The following is a 13,565-nucleotide window of genomic DNA, read 5'->3' as shown; positions in this document are numbered from 1 at the left end:
GTTGCTCGTATGCACCGTGTTGTGTCTGTGTGCACCGGGAGTAGGGACTGGTGTGCGCTGTTGCTAGGCATACGTTGAATTCGCGATTGTTGGTCCGCGGCCGCCTCGCTCACACGATGAGCGTTGCCCCCGCGACAACCTGCATTCACATAAGTATTACGATTCAGCCAGGTAAGCTCCAGTCCGACGTCGCTAACTGACACCTCTCACGATGGTGCAATTAATACGGAAAATAATATCGTGCACCGTAATATGTATTGTCATTAATTAATGATTATGCGCAGTCATTTTCCTTTCGGATGACGTATTACTTGCATCTTCTTAATTGATAAATAAAATTGTTTTATTTTAATCTAGATTCTTTTATTATTGTATCTATATTGATTAAGATTGCAGATGGGATGTTACTCTTAATATGAAGACGTGGCCCAAATTGGGGATTTCATCTATATGCACCCTCCGGCGGGAGCAGCCCTCTTTCACCCAGCCCTCTGGGACTTGACCGCTCTCTGACACTAGCTGTTAGGGCGACCACTGACCTGTGACATTCACAATACTCTCCAGCTGTAACCATTGAATCTTAAATTGCTGACTCTTGAATCCGACACCCCATTTCGAACTTTAATTTGATAAAATATTTGACTGGCGAAATTATAGCAAAAACTTGGAGAATACCGGGAAGTAAGTGGCCTCTCGACGTGATGTCTATTGAGTTGCAGTTGCATGTAGCAAGCTCAAGTCGAGCTCGAGCAGTTTACGAGCGGCGAGCCGATAGCGAGCGCCGGCCGGTCATTACCGGCTATATCTCTGTGTAAGGAATGAATGGCAAGTACTTACAGACGAATGAAACTTCCAACTGAAATTTAAACGAGCGAGCATAGGCACGTAGTAGGGTTAAAGTATTTTCCGTTAACCATTTTACGGCTTACAAGATGATTTTTAAACCGGGCAAGTTTCTCATCTTTGTTACAAATATTTTGAAGAAATTCATTTCATAGCTTTTGATTAACTAAAAATGTTAGCCTAAAAATTTGTCTAATAATATTGCGGACTAGGCTGAGAACTTTTAAACACATATATTTCATGACAAATGAATAAAGTATTGTATGTATATTTATAACGTACGTACGTAGTACATTGTTGGTAACTTTTTGCTAGGAATACAAACGCTTTCAAGAAATTCACATAAGCAATACGGAAAAAATATAATTGAAATTCATCGGTTCTGGTTCAGTCGTCTCGAAGCCTGGGCAATTTATACGATACTGAACATTTTCTCAACATTCAAGGAATCATGAACACCAAGTCCCTTACAAAAATAGCAACAATCGCTACGGGTTCTATATTTCCAGGGGCGCAGGCGCACTACGGACGCGTCGCCGATAACTGGTTCTATTGCAAAAAAGATAAAGAGCGCTAGACATGAAATATTTATACATCACATTATCATATTACACGGGGATCGTGGTCATTGCTCAGGAAATTACACGTTTTCACTCGGAAATCACACGCTAAAAACATCTTAGAAAAACTAGCTAAGAGGGAAGGTTATCCTCACCCGTACTTACGGCAATCAAATAGTATATAATAATTACACTATATACTGGCGATTCGCAATCGAGACGGGCAATTACAAGTGCGATGGTTTAACGACGCATCCTGATGCCATAATAATCTGAGTGGATATCTACCCGTCATAATTATTCAGGATATAAGCACATGCAGTAAACTCGCGTTTAATCAACTGTCTATTATTTTAGATTCATAAAAGTTGGTTGTTATTTATGGAAAACATTTTGTGCGGAGATGATATTACGTTTTAGTAGATAGTAACTAATATTAAGTACGGATTTTACCAACTTTACTGTACCTATATGATAGAGGTTTGTACTACAAAACTGCAATGTAAATATTTATAAAAAAATATATAAAAAACAATTGTTATTGATTGGAACAACCCCAATTTCACTCGATATCAGAATATTTATGATGATGTTCAAATCTCACATCCAGTCGTACTCGTACCTAATTCAATTTCCGAAGTGAGTCACACGATTCAAAGCATCAATATGAATTACTGTGAATGAAAGCTTGCAGTACATTATTTACAGCGGCGACTAACATACGAATACATGCAATTTGATAACAACCATTCAAGTGTCGAGATCGCTCGTCAATTTGAATAAATTGCCCTTCAGAGCAGCACGGGTTGGGTCACCTTGTGCGTGCAGTACCGACCCACATTTGAAGGATTACAAGTAGCTGTGGAGAAAATTTACCGCTAACATTGCCATATAAGCTGTATGAATTTTAGGTCGCTACGAGTATAGCATGCTCTTGTGCCGACATCTGCGCAAATATTGATTTAGTAAGTCGGAGCACAATGGCAAGCTGGCTGCGCGGGCGCACCTAGCGCCTTCTCCCGACTACGAGGCTCGTCGAACGCTGCAACAACCTATGGACTGTCTATATGTCTAAATACATTTTTGAAGTTTTGCTTTACTTTCCAATTTGGTCAGATAAACTCGTACCGTATCTATAAGAAAGCAGACACTACGCCATATGAAATCTTGTTGCAAATTGAAGCCACCTGTTCGATTCATCAAAATCTGTTGCTAAAATTTGGAAGCAATATTGATAAAAGTAATATTTAAGAAAAACAGATATGCTGTGGCAGCGGCAAGAATTCATAATATTATCAGTCTACAAAATACATAAACAAATTTACATATAAAGTTTGCTTGCTTGTCGATACTACTGTGAAAAGTATTTCATCATTGTAGACTTGACCCCAACTTGAAATACTGTACGACGTCATTTATTTATCATGTGTATAGTAGTTAGCGAATAGTGAAAATTGTTTTCATCCGAATATAATAATTTATTGTTATATGTTATACACATACAAAATACAGCAATAACTAATACACTCAAACCCAGGTCTTATAGAGGATATCAATCAGCCAAGGCGCTAAAAAAATGAATGTTAACTTAAGAAGTTACAATATTAATTAATATGCCTATTCTATTGACCGCCATACATAATTACCATTCTCAGTCAGCCAGCTTCACGCGACATTGTGTATGGGTTGGGGGAGTGCTCTGCGTATTTAGTCTGCAATTTCTATATTGTTACCCTAATACATTTTTAATGTGCGTTACTTATGTCAACTTTCATTGTAAACGTTTTCACTTCTACATGACGACCTTTGAACAAAAGGCTGAGAAACAAAGGAATGAGAATATAAAATTGGTACAGTGACCGCGGTCAGACCACTAAGCACCTTGCAGCCGGCGACCGTCCCATCATGTTTGCAAGTTAATTATGAGTTACTGCGCTCTACTGTACATTGTCTACCTTATTTCATAGATGTATTAGCTTAAAGTATAGCAAGAAAACCACTCAGCATGTATCGAAGGATAGGAAACCTGCGTGAAATAAATATTCATGCCCCTTTATTTTAATGAACAGTTTCCACTAGGTATTTCTACGTGTATAAATAATTTTGACATAACGGATTAGAAAAGATTCATTTTCGCGTATTTTTTAGACATATTTTTTTTTATATTATAAGGAAGTGCCTGAAAAAGGTATTTTCTATCATCGCATCTTTTACGGCGTAAGAATGCAATTCTCTTATGTCCGACATGTTTCCTGACCATTTCCCTACAAAATGACAAGGGTCCTGTAATCCTGTCAAGATTTATTGAAAAATATATTTTTCGTTTCGTTTTATACCTAAATATGTACTTCAGTCTATTTTTGTAAATCGTTGAACTCTTCTCACTCCATTAATTTTATGATGAATCGTTATACGATGGTGTGTATTTCACAATTTGGCCAAATACAAAAAGCATTCCTAATCGATAGTAAATATTAAATTTTATTGCTAAAATAACTAAGTACTTACTTTATTTTGCAATTACAATTGATTTATACTTACTTAAGATTAAATTTGTTCACTAACAACAAATTATATTTATGTTACAAGGTCATATTCGTAAATAAACATTACGTCGCAGTTCCATCACCGAAATACTTGCGGCAAAGCTTTTTTCATGTCCAAATGAGAACAACCGAGATTAGCTCTAACATCAAGATATTGAATGAATACTTCAGAAAATTATCTTTATTGGTGTAGCAAAAACAAGACACCAAAAAACTCCTGTGTTCTGCCAAGGTGAAGACGCTGGCGCACGAATGTTTAAAAGTAAATTCAGGGAAGCGTCTCGAATCAGGAAGTATGCCACAGATTAATACTGTTAACCTAATGATCATTATAATGCCAAGCCCAATACACCTTTATTTATTACATTCTTACCAAATGACACGTATAACATATTATTTCAAAAAATATTTAAATGTTCATATATATATCAAAATCTTAGATCATGCAAGGAACGCTCTCCACGGTGCTCTTGATGTGTGAATAATTCATGCGGGCTCAGTTGACATATCATTTCCATCGGGACCCTACTAAGATTAAAGGAATAAAAGAATAACGGATTACTTTTAAATTTTTTTTTTGAAAGCTTATATTGATTCGGAGAAACTCATCTTTCTAAGATTGAGTACAAAACTTCGTTGAAGAATTAATTAATTTGATCTTAATAATCCAACTTAGATTTCTATCTATTTTCAGGTGACTGTGTGCAACAAATTATGTAAAACGACTAAGTGAGAATTAATGTAACTTTATGATGCTAGTTATGTGATTTTGAGATGGATTAATGCTAAGAGCATCATTTATCAGTCATTTTGATACATTTCAATCATTCGTTCTATTTGCTTCTATTTAATCCAAGTATTAAATCACAGTACGAGTTCAGAGCACGAGTATACACTCCAGTGTTAACATTCACTTTCAGGCATAACATGGATAACATAAGTGATTTTGACTTGCAATAACGGTTCAGCTATTTGCTAATATTATCATAAAATTTGCTGCATATAAAGTTGGTACGCAGCTTATAGGTTACCGCTCGAGCGGCTCCGGGCGGCAGCGCCAGCCTTCTCGTAGGACAATGACATTGCACGTTCCGCACGATAAAACAACCTGGACGTTATGAAGTCTTACCAAAGCCTTTTCGTAGCATAAAAAGCGTTAGACACAAGTTATAATTGCGTCATTAACAGTTTCATGCTTGTTTCGCGAACAGTGAACTGCTTTAGAACGTTCACCGAATGTTTGAGCAGGTGAGCGCGGCAAAATATACAAAATATTTTCATGATGTAAGTATATCATTGGAAGCGATCCGCATTGAATAAATGTTCAATAAAACAGCTTTGTTTGTTGATCACGAAAATAGGTAAAGGTTCTCGTTTATTAAGTAGGAGATAGTGATGTGACACGACGATTTGTATTTTGAATGCGAGCGCTTGGCGCGGTCTCACGATTTTCTTTTAATGTTTACTGTCGGTCAATGTCACAGTTGCAAAATGTTCAAAACATTTCAAACCAATGCATTTTATATGTTGGCCAAAACCATCAAAATTTTAATGTCTATATAAAGTTTAAAACGGCTTTTATTTGAGCACAAACAATGAGTTGTTAGTAGTTAACCAGAGAGTCCTTATGCTCTCACGCCTCGCATTCGTCTCGAGGTGTCGGCCGTCACACAAAGTGTGTGGTGAGTTCCACAGACAAAACTTCACGGAGTAAACGTCATATATTGGTTCAAATACTAATTGGTAAAAGACCTATTCAAACATAACATGAGAATTTTTACTCGGTAAATGGTTAAGTGGACATGTATATTTGTCTTGTTATTTAGAGTGTGGGTGCTATGAGCGGAGGCACCGTGCAGCCTCTTTAAAACGCATAGCGAGCTGTCCAGTCAATGCGTGCTGGATTCATTCAAATGTTGAAGAGGGTTCGTTGCTCGTAAATACGATTAACTACAACATATATTAAAAAATAAACAGCTTGTCCCTTATAGCAACAAATAAATGTTTAAATCATGTTTATATCCACTTAAAATATATGAAAGAGTGAGATTTCATTTAGCTTTGTCCTATTCTGACAAATTGCACAAAAGCTAACAGAGCCGAAAGAGCTTAACCTGGAAATCAATACTTTATGCTTCTTATGTTAATGAAATCTTTCGAATGTTAATGATGCATTTGAATTTAAGTATATTGCCATTAGACTTCATATCCGCGTTATATTTCTGAGTATTACTATTTTACATTAATGTATGGATGTCGTAAAAGGTAAATGTGCTGTAGGTATAATTAATAAAACCTGCGTACGAGTGGGCCAAAGTGTGCACGCTAAAGTAAAGCAGGCGACGTTTTTCCCACGTAGGTATATAGCCTCGGTCCAACAGTCGAGGTTAATAATATCAAAGTTAACAAGGAGAATTTAGCACAATGACGTCAGTACTTTCACGCCTTATACGAAACTGATTGACATGAAAGGAGATAACCATTGTAATAAAAAACTTAGACCAGCAAAAAAGTCGGACTAAGTAACATCATAACCTACATTCCATTTGGTGGCTCCAAGCACCTAGCGCTCGCCGTGGTTTTACAATATGAGTTTTAAACAGAGTCCGTGTAGGGTTATTTTCGTGTGTTTCCTCTTTATCGGTCATTGTGACCGGCTCGCAGTGTAGTGGCTGGCTATATTCTGATATTGATATTCAAGCAGCAACCGGTGTCGCGAAGCTCTGACATACGGTCGACTTGTGTTCGTTACCTTTGGGACTAATAAGTATCCCTGCATCTTCGTACGTACTTCCTCATCGTTTCTCAACCATAACTTGGGTTAATACTCCTCTGGGAACATAACTTCCGTGACTATATTTTGTATATAAGATTTTGCTTCCTGCTACATTCATTTCAGTGCATTATATGATTTAGCATTTGGTTTAATGTACGATCAACGCCGTTAATGTTTTGCAGACAGTAGACAGGACTGGATTTTGTGACGACTGTCACGATACTGTCATTTCATTACGTTATCACGAATTGCACGGTTTGATAGTTACATAATTGTAGTGCGCGAAAACTGTCTATTGTTGATAAAACTCTTGAATATACCATGAAATCAAAGTCAAGTCACGAAATTACGATATAGCAAGTGAAACAGAAACGGTTCACGGGTTTTTGCAACATTTTTGTGGTCCGTAAATAACGGTTTTGGCTCGCATAGTGCGGTCCACGTTATCAGATCCCCTGCATTTACGTCGCACTCCGACCATTCCATTTTGATCATTACTCCATGTCGTTTGCCCATGTCTCATTATGTTTGATCATATCAGTTTAAATCGACAAATCTTTTATTAATTATTTTTCATCGTAATAGAAAACGACTCGTATTCCCTGTTATTGTATCGATTCACGCCGCAGGCGTCATAAAAACGATTAGCCTTTTCACCCCATTGTGGCTTTCGATTCTTACGAGTCTATAAACCCATATTGAGTGAAGGTATGTGGGTAAATATTAAATGTGAATGGCAACACATGTGCTTCGAGTGTGGCAGGTTGCACAGGTCAATGGCACCTGCGAGGCCCAGATTCAGTTCCCCATAAGTTGCTATTTTCTCAGGAAGCGATGGCGACGCCGGCCCTCCTCGCTGTCGACAGCGACTACGCCGAGCGCATTCTGTCACGCCAAGACTGCGCGCGCGCATATTGAAACGCGTTTCATTAATGCGAAGTCAGCGGAGAGCTTTCGAACTTTTAGGGATGCTTAATTTTATAGCCAATTACTTATGTGTACCCGATGTGTCGGCATGAATGACACGAATACCCGACCGGTCATTTATCCAGTGACTCAGTCTGACAGTATAACACCAAACGGTCAATCGTAATGAAACGGAAACGAACTTTGCAACTTATTTGCGTTAAAACCCATGAACAGATTCTGTATTGTTGTTTTTGTTAAGTGAATATAAAAAGTGGACATGTAAGTAAATGTCAGGGTCGCTGAGTAAGGCTCCCGGGAAGCCCGTATTCAGCCATTTAGCTCCCGCCAACTAGGCGTGTTTCCGTGCTCCAGTATGAAGAACAGCAAGCAAAAACTTAGGAAATCCAGTGGCCTTGTTATAAATTGTCGTCACTCATGATTATAGCTGCTTTTTACTTTGGCTAAGTTGAAGGATATATCGAATACTGATGTTGACTAAACACTAATTAATAACACAAATTATTATTAACTATACACCAACTATTGTTTGTATATTTTGAAACATAACTGAGTACATTCCTTCAGCGCTAAATATTTATAGTGGCTTTACCATATAATTAACTGTAAAATAAACTGCTGCGAGTTCGTAGCGGTCTATCTATCATTTCGTAGCGGTCTACGAACTTCATTATTAAGTACAATGTCACGCGTATAGGTTATCTAGTTATTGCACTAATTGACATTGGAGATGGTATAGTTGGATGTTTGTATTTTCATTATTAGGATAAATTCATAGTAAAATTATAAAATGCTATAAAAAGAGCAGACATAGTGCAAATTTCATGATCATAAAATTCTTATTTTTTAATAACTTTAAAAGAATAATTTCATGACTTTTAAAATAATTTAATTATGGGATGGGATATTTCTGGGACTAGTCTATTCCCAGAATTTACAGACATCACAAACAATTTTAACCTAAACGTGTGCAAATTCGTTAATAAGACATTCTTATGAAGAGAAAATAAACATATTTTTCCAAGACAGATGTTTGATTATCGTTAATTGATATAAAATTCTGTATTGATAGGAAGCATAATCGTCGATGGCGGATGCAACACACAGCGGGACATAGATGTAGCCTACAATACACACTACTCTATCAAATACCGACACGTCTGCTCGCTTTTACACTTACCACTTACCATCATACTATACATTAGTATGACTAGTTCGTTGATTTTTTTTTCTGACAACTATATTATTTTAAGTTTGGTATGTACATTTGTATTGAGATTTGTAAGTAAAAATATAGCTTAATAAATAAAATATTGTTGATTTTAAAAATAGGTAAATATTTTTCAACAGAGCAATTCGAATCAACAGAAATCGGTAGAGTCAGTCGAGTTTACAGTAATATATCGAATAGACTGAAAAAATATTCAAATACGAAATGTGAATAGCAATACAAAATATGTTTATGCTTTATTGTATAAAAAATATTAATTTGATTCCACTGATCAAGGGGATACGAAAATTAGAATACAAAATGAAATGCAACAAATAAAAAAAAAACAAAGGCCCGTTCTTAATATACTATTAATATTGCTCTAACGCTTCATGACTGAGGAAATGAAATGCGATCAGATAAAGGCGCTCCCGTCCGAAAGTTCAACATTGCCACTTTTAGCCTCGTGTTTTCGCTTACAGTGGTATTAAGTCTGAGCTTTTTGAAACATAGTGGGTATAATTATTAACACGGTGTAAGATTTTAAAAGTATAGCTTTTCCGGTTGTCTTCTTTGGTGGTCATACTTAAAGTTAATTCTCCTGTATTTTCATCATTTTGTAGAAGTAACGCGCCGCGGCGCAAATTCTTCACCCTACACTTGACCGCTCCATTCGTGAACGGTTGGTTGAGTATTGGGACAAAATTACACATTTACTCAATGGTCACCGAAATAATATGTCGAGACTAGCATCTGATGCTAGAGTACTTATAACTTCGAATGCTTATTAATTTAGCAAGCATTATATTCTAGGTGAGCACCTAAAACCTGCACGTTAGAGTGCGACGCTTAGCGTGATTGATTACAACTAAACTATAGGCCCCAAATTGCTATAAGTAAATACATCCGATTGATAATGACGAATCGATCATCGTTGCGCTAACATCCCGCTTTTCTTGCGTACTTAGGACGCCGGGTTCAGGAGAGAATTGCGACGAGACGCGGGAATCGTGCTCCCTACACTTGAACTCCCCCTCGCTGCGAAGACGAGGACTGTGTTGGGCGTATCGGTGATGTAATTACAGATATTGATTACTAAATGGTAATTTACTTACTAGGGGCATAGAGATAAGAGTAGCTTTATGATTTATATAAAATGATTACATACAACAATATATACAACAAATGTGAAAGTAATCATGTTAGGCTTTCACGTAAAAGCCGATAATCATATCGTTATGAATATATAAGTAAATACTTCTTTAAAAATATAAAAAAATAATGTAGTTAAGTTACTTTTTGCAATAAATACGGTCACAAAGCGTGCGCAGCCGCAGGGAAAGACGGTTAAATAATGATTATCATTATAGTTGCGTAATAAAACTGATATAACGCAGTGAGCCGCTCCGCGAAACCTTCACCTTGCACTTGAATTGGCGTTGGTTGAGGCGCTAAAGTTTATTAAATTAGTAAGAAAAGTTCTTCATCTGATCTGTCTAATAATATTTTAACTGTAGTAAATAAGAGAGCATTATGAAAATTTTAGATAGTTATTTATGTTATTAGACTGCTAACGATTTTTGATAATATTATACAAAAGTACTAATATCAATAACTTTTAAATAAAATTCTTCATCAAGATATCATATAATAATATATATATAAAATGATAACATTATAGTAGTAGTATATGTAGGTAGAAAATGTCTTGAAAGTATACCAAAAAATACAATAGACCGTGTTAGAAGCAGCTTACCTAGTTTCCCGCTCGAAGGACTGCATAATAAATAACGGAAGCAAATCCCCAAATGTTATAAAAAATGGATGCGATTATCCGAAACGGCCGGAGGAAATAGTCGGTAGCAGTTTCGCTTGCCCTATATTCGTTTTACTCACAATGCCTATTTTCTCTGTTATACATATATCGAGATAAGGTACTATAAAGAACTATGGAATGAAACTTAGCCCACATTCGATATATATCTGATATAGTTAATTAGATTGTTATCATAATGAATAGTTTGGAAATTCTAGATAGAGTGATGATGGCGTCCACTTACAACGACCAAAGGATGATACAGTTATGGAAAAAATATTAATTATTTTTTCCATAAATGTATTGTTTATTTCATCTTTAAGTAGGCGTCAGTGGGCTGTTTTGATATGGCTTTTAATTGGAAATAATAAACATGCTAAAACATTCTACTGAATATACTTAAAAGGTATATGTATTTTCCAAAAAAGAAATTAGTAATTCCATCGAATAATTTAGGTATATTTTAAACAGCAAAATAAATAAAATTTTATAATAAATAAACATTTTCACCATAATATTTGTCGGTTTTATGGAACCGCGTCATATTTGATTGATTTAAAGATCAATTTAGGTAAAATTTCAATCGACTTTGTTAATACAATCGCGAATGATTAGTGGTGGCGACTGTGAAATATCGAATCGGTTCCGCTCGTTCCCGGCGCGCGGCACGCGGCTACATCCGATCTGCTCACGCAGTTCTATTCTTTATCAAGCCTTCTTCATTTCAATCTAACATTTCTATATAATTCCCGTTTGTCATTTTATTTAAAAAATATATTAGCACCTTTTAATATATTAAAACTACTTTTATAGATAACCAGCTGTATCTCGTAAATTGACTCCTGTGGAAATCTCGATATTGTCGAAAGCCCTTTTCCTAAATGTAGCTATTATATACCTAGATAGAAATATATTTTCATATCAGACCGGTAGGTCCAGCAATTTGTGCTCTCGGTCAAACAAAATAATATTTTCAGCAACAGAATATTGATATATCAGTAGACTTTGTTTTATTTATCATACCTATAAAAGAAAATAATGCTCACATAAAAAAGGAATGTTGGCAATTTTGTTATTGAAATTAATAAAACTATCAATCACTATTATTCATTGAAATTCTTGTGACTATGTGACCTTAACGGTTTAGTCAAGTTCATTGTTCTTTGCATCATCTGTGGGCTACAGTTTATTAGGTTATTTGAAATCATAAAATTTAAAATAGATGTATCGAATGTTGTTCTAAAAATTGCGAAATTCGAATATTGTAAATTATCAAGTGGTGGCTTTACGTTAATTTGTAATATATAGCTTGTATTATACCGTAAAACCAAACATGTATTATACCGTATGTGTTATTTTAGAAAATAAAAAAATTCCTATTTAAAATAATATAATTTTATTGTAGAAAGTTACAAACAGTACTTTTTATTCGCGTAAATGATACAAGTACGCCAAGTTTTCAATTATTCATTGTTGGCTTGTTACGAATGGCTGTATTTCAGTTCTTAGATTAATAAAATCTACATTTGATCTTAACCGCAATTTTTATCAAAGGCACCGGATACTTTTTGTATTTACTTCCGTATTTTATTGTACCTTAATTAATTACAGCATAACCTCAGCTTGTCTTAAATAATATTTGTGTACAAGTATTTGTAGAGCTTGACTTTCCAAAAATTAAAAATGAATATAATTTATAATAATATATTATTTCACTTTTTCAATCTCGAAACTAAGAATATTTGCCATAATTACTAGTAAATCTTTGAAATTCATTAGTAATTTACCAATATGGCGGTCAGTTTTTGCATTCTGTAGTGGTAATGATCTCAAAAATTACTGCTGTAACTGTAGCTGTAAGTAATGATTCACATTTCCTGAATCTCCAATCTTACAACTCTTAAGTTACAATCCCGCGCGAAGCTGCAACTGCAGCGGCGGAAAAGCTCGCCGGCCGGGTCGGCGCTTTTTCAGACGCTTCTTTACTTGACGACAAATTGATGTGATTTTTTTTGCTCACATTATAATACATTATATCTAGTTAACAAATAAAAAAAGAAAATGCATTCAAAATGTTTTAGGAAAATGACTTACCTCACGTTCAAATGAAAATAAGTTGTTCCGGTGGATGGCGGCAGGATACGGTTCAGGCAGGGTATATGTGTGAGTGGTCACTGAGCAGAGAGCAGCAGCGGTCACCGTGGGTGGTGTCGGAGCGTGATGCTAGCGGCGCGGCCGGGCCGGCACTGACGCGAGGCGGGTGCTCGCGCTCCCGCCACTCTCGGAGGCTTCGCGGCGAGCTTTCAGCGACACACGATCCGCACGCACTGCACACTGCACTCGCCCTCTTCAACCCACGCGTTGCGATTCTCTCGATCGTCTAATGTTCCGAGCGCCCGACGTACGTTTGAACTCTTCGCAGTGCCCGCTTTAGCGTATAAATATGAAGCCCAGTGGCGGGGGCTGATGTTTGACCGCGGCGCATTGCGAATCCACATCGACAATATTGAAGATGCAGCCGGTGTCCTTCCACTTGATTTTATTGCACATCCATTTGTCGAGGACAATTAACAAAATCCTCAGCCGCAAACACTGTCACGATCGAACGGCTTCTGTCGAATAATCGAACAAGTTGCGTATAATTATATAGCACAACAGGTTCACAGCCATTATATCGCAAATACATAACGATTATGTGCATTGTATGTGCGCATGCATGAGAATACGTTCACTTACGGTAAAAGTGACATTAGATTGGAAAATTATTTCAGACAATATTCATACAAACTTATGTACAGTGGAAAGAACACAAATTCAATGATTGATAGAATGGCAATAGAAATAAAATACCTTTCGAAAGGTAAAAATACTTTGGTCTTTAAAAAAT

General features: G+C 36.2%; 1 protein-coding gene across 1 annotated transcript in view; it reads right to left on the bottom strand.

Annotated features, from left to right (window-relative positions):
• Positions 1–13,093, bottom strand: part of tnc (tenectin) — a 36,534-nt gene extending 23,441 nt beyond the window's left edge. The window contains exon 1 of the mRNA XM_053767515.2: positions 12,773–13,093. The gene's annotated coding sequence lies outside the window, so the exon portion shown is untranslated. The remainder of the gene's footprint in view (positions 1–12,772) is intronic.
• Positions 13,094–13,565: the final 472 nt, after the last annotated feature.

Source organism: Plodia interpunctella, chromosome 3 (genome assembly GCF_027563975.2).
Source record: "Plodia interpunctella isolate USDA-ARS_2022_Savannah chromosome 3, ilPloInte3.2, whole genome shotgun sequence".
In the NCBI taxonomy this organism is placed as follows: domain Eukaryota; kingdom Metazoa; phylum Arthropoda; class Insecta; order Lepidoptera; family Pyralidae; genus Plodia; species Plodia interpunctella.
This window is presented reverse-complemented; position numbering and strand designations above follow the sequence as displayed.